The sequence below is a fragment of the Zalophus californianus genome, chromosome 12 (genome assembly GCF_009762305.2).
Source record: "Zalophus californianus isolate mZalCal1 chromosome 12, mZalCal1.pri.v2, whole genome shotgun sequence".
NCBI classification, from domain to species: Eukaryota; Metazoa; Chordata; class Mammalia; order Carnivora; family Otariidae; genus Zalophus; species Zalophus californianus.
In genome coordinates this window covers 107,116,440-107,123,986 of record NC_045606.1, presented here as the reverse complement: position 1 = coordinate 107,123,986, position 7,547 = coordinate 107,116,440, and the positions used below count along the sequence as shown (strand labels likewise).

The window sequence follows — 7,547 nt, the reverse complement described above, 5'->3', positions numbered from 1 at the left end:
CACCAGGACTCCCTGTGCCCCCTGGCCTGACGCCCACATCCCATGCTGGGTCCCGTGAGCCCAGTGCTTTTTGCAAGGACTGTGTGCTCCCTCTGGGTCACTTGGCATCTCTCTTGCAGTGGCCTGCATCTTCCTGTGCTGGGTCTCCTCTGAGCAGTCTGTGAGGCCAGACTGTACCCATGTCACGGGCATGGAAGCGAGAGTCCAGAAGGTCCAGACGACCTGCTCCCAGTCCCAGCGTGTGGAGCATGGGTCAAGGATGGTCCGCGAGCAGAGGAAGACTTGGGCCCAGGGAGACTGAGGGAGGATGTGGCACAGTGAGCCTGCAGGAGGAGAGTGAGCACTATGGGGGCCTGGTGCTCAGACCTGCTGGGAGACCGCATCTCACCCACAGCAGCTCTGTCCCCAGGGCTGGAGGGTGTCAGGGTAGCCACCCTCCGAGGCTCTAGGCTGACAGTGACTGGCAAGAGAGGAGGTGCACCTGATGCAGGAGAGAACCCTCAGAGGCAGGAGAGAGCCCTCAGGCAGAGAGGAGGGGATAGGCTCTCCCCCAGCAGCAGGTGCACTGGGGCAGGCTGAGGGGCATCCGTGGACAGCAGTGCCTGCAGCTGGGGTCTCCACACAGACCCCCTCCTCAGGCTCAGCACAAGCTTGTCTGGATGGCCTTTGTCCCCCACATACAAAGTCTGGCCCAGGACCCTCCTCAAGCCCTGACTCCCAATCCTTTGACCTCAGCTCAAGCGACAAGAAATGGCCAATAGTTTAGGTGGGGTTGGGTGCACAGGGACATTTGCTTTTCTGGCCCATGCTGTAACATTGCTGGCATTTTAAAGATCTCAGGGCTTTGATTCAAAAACGGTAGGATGCCGGGGACCCCAGTCGGCTTTCGGGAAACCTGCCTCTGGGCCTTGCAGCCCTCCCATCCCACCAGTTCTGCTCAGAATCCCTCCAGGTCACAGACCCACAGTCTTGGCTCCTCAGATGGCCCGGACGATACACCTTCAAAAAGCGATCCCGGTGGGGCAGCAGGACACACTGTGGATTCCAGCAAATACACCTCCCAGAAACTGAGGGTGCTGCTGGACGAGCTGTCTGAAAACAGCCATGTCAGGGTTCCAGGAAGATACCAGAGGCACAGGAGTAACTGAGGAGCATCTGAAGGTCAGGTAGGGGCAGTCAGAGCTTCCAGACCCTTCTTCCCTAAAGCTCCTCATTCCTCAGCCTTTCTTCCGGTGATTCTGCCTGGTTTCTATTTGCCCCAACTGTTATCCATTGCCTTAGGCAGCAGAGACTCACGTATGCCTTTAAATGTTTTGGACATTGAATGTCCTCCAGTAGCCACTTCACTGCTGGGAGAGTTGGTAGCAAGCAAGAAGTCCCAGAGGACTCCAAGGGTCTGGACTTGGTGTTTCCCTCTTCTGAGATGGGGACACCTGTGGGAGGTGCAGGTGGTCAGCTGGGGGAGGGGGGCAGGCACCTGACGTGGACAGATGGGGCACAGGTGAGGCCCGAGGCCCCCGGGGTATGTGCCTGGCATCCGGACTGGACAGGTCTTCAGAGCTGCAGACTGGCTGGGATCATCTTCAGGCTGAGGAGGAAGGTGAGGGGAGCAGAGGGGACTGAGGAGGTTCGGCTCAGACAGGAGAGGGCTGAGCCACACTTTTGGGGGAAAAGCGGGGTCAGGTTCAGGCTCACAGGGACAGACCTTGAGGCCATTATGCCATGTGAAATAAGCCAGTCCCTAAAGGACCGACACTGGAGGACCCCACTTGTGAGGGATGGAGAGCACTCCCATCACAGAGGTGGAAGGAGCTGCTGGGTGCCGGGGCTGGGGAAAGGGAATGGGGGGTTAGGGTCTCGTGGGTAGAGGTTCAGTTGGGGATGATGAAAACATTGTGGCGATGGACGGAGGTAGCCGGTGCAGAACAGGGAATATACTTATTGCCACTGAAACGCGCTTCATGGTATCAGCTGTATGTCCATTATACCACAATACAAAAGAAGTGAGTCAGGAAGTCGGGGCCATCGTGAGTCCCTGGAGGGCCCAGGAGCAGGGAGCCTGTATCTTAGTTCTCGCTCTCATGCTCTGCCCCTTGTTGGGTGACTGAGCTCAGTAAGTGCTTGCTAAGACACAGTGCAGGCAGATGGTCCAGAGAAAGTGCACAAGTGCAAACCCACTGGTGGGCACTGAGGAATCCCAAGGAGACACGCATCCAGACAGAGCGAGTGCCCACATTTCACAAACACCAGCACAGAAATAGCCATTTAAAACCAAGGCAGGAACCTTATATAGCCCAGAGGGCTCCACGCTCCTGGAGGCCGAGCTAGTGGCCACGGCCAAGGCCTCTGGTAGTGAGGGCACTGGGGGGTCTGAGAGGTGGCTCAGTGCACCCCTGACCCTGAAGCCCCATGGCCACGGTGAGGTGTAAGGACTGGGAGGGAAAACCCAGCCAGCACCCGTTCTGGCTCCATGGCTGCTACAGGGCTGCTCCCAGCCCCAACAGGCGATGTCTGTTTAGAACCACGGAGAAAACCTTTTCCCCCAATTGTTCTTTTTAAAGATGGTTGCTCAGCATTGACACAGATAAACATCCGACATAAAACTGGAGCCGTTCACAGCTGCAAAGGACCCAGAAATTATCAAAATGTAGTGACCACAAAGAGAGGAAGTTGTGCCCCCAGGCAGGCCTCCTGTGCACAGGGGTGGCTGGGGCATTGGCGTGCCCATGCAAGCAGTGCTGGGCTCCACAGTTTCCCTCAAAGGGACAGAAGTAGGAATCTGCTCTGACAGCTCCGCTCAAGGCAGCACCCCCTGATGGAGACGGGGGCAGCCCCTCGTGACTTCCAGATGTCCTGGTGATTCTTGGGCACAGCCACAAATCTCAGCTTCTTCATGACCCAGGGAATGATGGGGGGCCAGTCCAGCAGCCTCGGGTCCCGCAGGTCCTCCAGGGGCCAGCCCAGCAGCCGTGGGTCCTGCATGGCCTCTGGGGGCAGCCCCTCATGAGTTCTGTGTGCCCCGGTGATTCTTGGGCATGGCCCAAATTTCCCAGCTTCTTCATGACAGGGGCGAGCCCATCAGCTGCGGGTCCCACAGGTCCTTCAGGGGACAGCCCAATACCGCGGGTCCCACAGCTCCTCCGGGGACAGCCCCTCATGAGTTCTGGGTGTCCTGGTGATTCTTGGGCACAGCGATGGATCTCAGCTTCTTCATGACCCGGGGAATGATGGGGGGGCCAGCCTAGCAGCCGTGGGTCCCACAGGTCCTCCGGGGACAGCACCTTGGTGGGCCTGTGGTCCAGCAGGTACCCGTTCAGGTGGCTCTTATCGGGCCACACAGCCTCAATTCCATTGGCCCAGCTGACCACCATCGCCTGGTGACAGGCTGAGGTCAGTCGGGGAAACTCCACCACCAATTCCCCAAAAAAGGCCCCCATGTAGTAAAAGTTGCCCTGGTCCCTGGGGATGTGGGTCTGGGACTGTGGCCAGCACTCGTATCTAAAGTCCTCATGGGCTGCCCGGTAGAAACCAGGGTGTGGGGTGCCAAAGAGGGGGAACAGGATCTCCATGCCCACATGGTCTCAGAACTTCATTCCCACATCCACATCCACGCACACCAGGTCATCCACGTCACAGAGGAAGCGCTGCTCGCAGAAGCGGCTGATCATCGCTATGTGCCACATGGACACATCCTGCCAGTGCAGGACGCTGCGGACCTTGAAGACCACCACCCTCCGGCCCTCCCAGAGTGGCACATGGGGCACAGCAACCAGCTGGTCGGTGAAGACGTAGTAAGTGACCCTGTCTCCACCATGAGGACCACCACCCTCTGGCCCACCGGGAGGGGCATACGGGGCCCGGCAGCCGGCTGATTGGTGAAAACCTAGTAGGTGACCCCGTGCCCCACCATGTAGTGCTTCTCTGCCGTCTGCAGGAACAGCTCCAGGAAGAACATGCATCCACAGGGGCAGTGGACAGGGCAGCAAGAGGGTCACTGCCAGAGGCTGGCAGCAGGACACCAGAGTTGGGGGCCATGGACGTGTGCACCTTCGTCAAGGGGGCAGGCCCTGGGCTGCATTAAGCAACAGCCACCTCCTGACCTTCCTGAGGGAATCTGCCAGCAGGGCCTCCCTAATGTCTGTTCCTAGAGATGGGGGCCATCAGCACCCCGTCTTACAAAGGGGAGCCTGAGGCTTTGGAGGCTGGAAACCCAGGCAGCCCCACAGTCAGCATGCTGGAGCCAGGAACACTTCCCCTGTGCTGAGCTCCTGGGCAAACCCTGCAGGTGCCCTCCACTGGCCGCCCCCCCTGCAGAACCCGTCCCCACCTTCCAGGAAGGAAGCACCTTTGGGCACAGCCCTCATTTCTATGTCTTGCAGAGCGGGTAGAATCAGCAGGGCCGGCCACCTGTCCCACTTTGCTATGAGTGGGCTGCCGCTGGCCCCCGCAGACCTGTCTCCACTTCCTGTAGGGTCCTCCCTGGAAGGCTACTGGGCAGCCTGCTGACAAGGTGCTCAGTAAGCCACTGGTATTCCTAGGAGGGGTCACCCTCAAACTCTGCCAAATCAGGAATCAGGTCCAGCCCGTGGACAGGGAAGGCAAAAGAACGACACCAGGAAGAAGAGGGGGCTTGCTTAGGCCCCAGGCTTGAATCCAAGGGTGTAAGCTTCCAGGTCCAGGTCTACATCTCCCTGGCCCCAAAGTGTTCAAAGTCTTTTCCAACCACGTCCCATGGCTGGTCCCCCTTTAAGGGTACTACCTGCTCCCCCCTGTGAGGACAGCAACTCCCCCATTGTCAGCAAGTGTGGTGAGCCCCTCTGAGACTGATTTTTTTGCATAGGCACTAAGGCTACTTCCCTGGGCCTGCCCCATACCCAGCACGTTAGTAAATCACTCACACAGGGAAGGCGGGCACTACATTTAAATAGGGGATAAGCACACTCAACCAGCAGACATGAGTCAGGTCACCAGAGGGCAAGCCCAGACCCAGCCAATGGGAGAACAAGCCAGATATGAAGCAGGGGGATAGAAGAGTGATCCTGGCAGAGGGCACAGCAAAAGCAAAGGCACATTGTAGTCAGGCCCAGGGCACATGTGGGACTACCACACACTTGGGTGGCCCACAGAAGGGTGGCTGTGGTAGAAGAGGTGAGGCTGGAGAGGACGGGCAGGAGGGGAGCAGACCACAGAAAGGCCCAAAGGTTATGTTCCGAAAATATCACTCTAGTTACCAGAGGAGAATGGGTTCTGTGCAGCAGAGGACAGGGAGACCCTAACCCTAACCCCTAACGCCTAACCCTAACCACTATTACCAACCTGACAAAATCAGCAAAATACATTCCTGTACCTTTCTTAAAAGAGATGTAAGAAGCCAGATCAGAAGGATTGCAAAACCAAGAGTTCATAAATAGACTGTGCACCCTAAGCAAGTGGCTCTGCACAAACACCTCAAAGGTTATTCAATAGAGTGAAACAAGCAATGTTATACAGCACAATGAATTTTTAATAAATCATGTGGTCATATTAATTGATGCAGAAAATGTTCTAACCAAAGTCCAATGTCTGTTGCTGATACAAATACTCATGAAAGCAGGAATAAGGAGTAATTTTCTCATTAAATCTCTAGCAAACACCATGCTTAAGTCTGAAGATGGACAGCTCTACTCTGAAATCAGGAACAAGGACAAGATGCTGGTTTTCACCTGTTGCTCAATGTTGGACTGAACGTTCTACCCAGAAGAATAAGCCAAGAAAGAAGGCATCCACATGTGAAAGGAAACACTAGAACTCTATCTATTCAGAGACCAGAGATGACATCATCTTACATGGAGCTTCCTAAAGAATCAACAAAAAATGATTACAGCCAGTTACCTAATTCAGCACAGTGACAGGACAAAATATCAATACACAAAAATCTCTCTTATTTGTATACACTAGCAATGAATCATCCAAAAAGGAATTTAAGAAAACAATTCCATTTTAGGGAACATCAGCATTAACCAAATATTTAGGAATAGATATAATCAAGGTGCACATCTTGTACACTGAAAGTTACAAAACATTGCTGAAAGAAAGTAAGGGAAACCTAAATAATTCTGAAGACACCCCATGGTGCTGAAAAGACATACTATTGATAAGATGGCAGTAGAACACAAGGCGATGTGGAAATTCAATGTGTTCGCAAGAAAATTCACAAATCTTTGGGAAGAAATGCACAAGCTAATCCTAACAGTCATATGGAATTTCAAGGGACCACAAGATAGCCAGAACAATCTTAAAAAAGAAAATCAAAGGTGAAAGGTCATACTTCCAAAGTTCAAATCTAATACAAAGCAACAGTAAAGAAAACGTTGTGATACTGTCGTAAAGGTAAGCATTCACCCTGAAGTAAATAATACATTATATGTAATTAATTGAATTTAAATTTAAAAAATTTTTAAATAAATAAATAACAATTTTTATTGTTATGCATACCCTTTTCAAAAGGTATGCATACAGATCAGTGGGATTTAACTGAGACCAGAAATAAACCCCTTCTTCTATGGTCCACTGAATTTTGACAAGGGTGGACAACATTACAATGGGGGACAATTGGTTATCCATGTGCAGAGGAATGACACTGGACCCTTACCTCATACAACATAGAAACATTAGCTCAAAATAAGTAAAGGCTTAAATGTAAGAGGTAAAATTATAAACTCTAGAAGAAATAAATGGGATAAATCTTCATAACCTTGGATTTAGCAAAGCTTTTAGCTCTGACACCAAAGCATAAGAAAAGAAAGAAAAAATAGATAAAATAAGATCCTCAAAATTAAAAATCTTTTCAGCACGCCTGTGTGGCTCAGTCAGTTAAGCATCTAACTTAATTTTGGCTCAGGGTCATGATATCAAGCCCCATGTCAGGCTCAGGGTCATGATATCAAGCCCCATGTCAGGCTCCACGCTGAGTGTAGGGCCTGCTTGAGAGTCTCTCTCCCTCTCCCTCTGCCCCCGACCGGTCACACACTCTCTCTCCCTCGCTCTTAAAAAAATGTAAAAAAAAAAAAATTACAAATCTTTGTACATCAGAAGTGACTATCCTGAAAGTGAAAAGACAGCCCCCAGAAGGAAATATTTGTACATGATGTATCTAGTAAGAGTCTGTTGTCCAGAATATGTAAAGAGCTTTTACAACTCCTCAACAAAAGACAACCTAATTTTAAAATAGACAAAGGACTTGGATAGACCCTTCTCCAGAGAAATCACGGGGAGTTGGGTGTTTAATGCATACAGAGTCTCCCTCAGGGAGAATGAACATGTTCTGGAGAATGAGGTACAACCGTGGGAACTCAGCTAAGGCCAGAGCATTGTGTACCTGAAATGTTTCAGATGGTAAAGGTTATTTATGTTTAGTCACGGTGGAAAAGTGGACGAAGGACTGATGCATGTCACCACGTGGATGGACACTGAAAACAGCCCAAGTGACAGAAGCCAGACAGAAAATACCACTCAGATTAGCGCCGTCTGTAAATGGCTCTAAATCCATCCTTAAATCCTTAAATCCA

The 7,547-nt window shown here is 52.1% G+C and overlaps 1 pseudogene; it reads right to left on the bottom strand.

The window, feature by feature from the left end:
* Positions 1 to 1,794: 1,794 nt before the first annotated feature.
* LOC113914392 lies at positions 1,795 to 3,955 on the bottom strand (annotated as a pseudogene).
* Between the last annotated feature and the right edge of the window lie 3,592 nt (positions 3,956 to 7,547).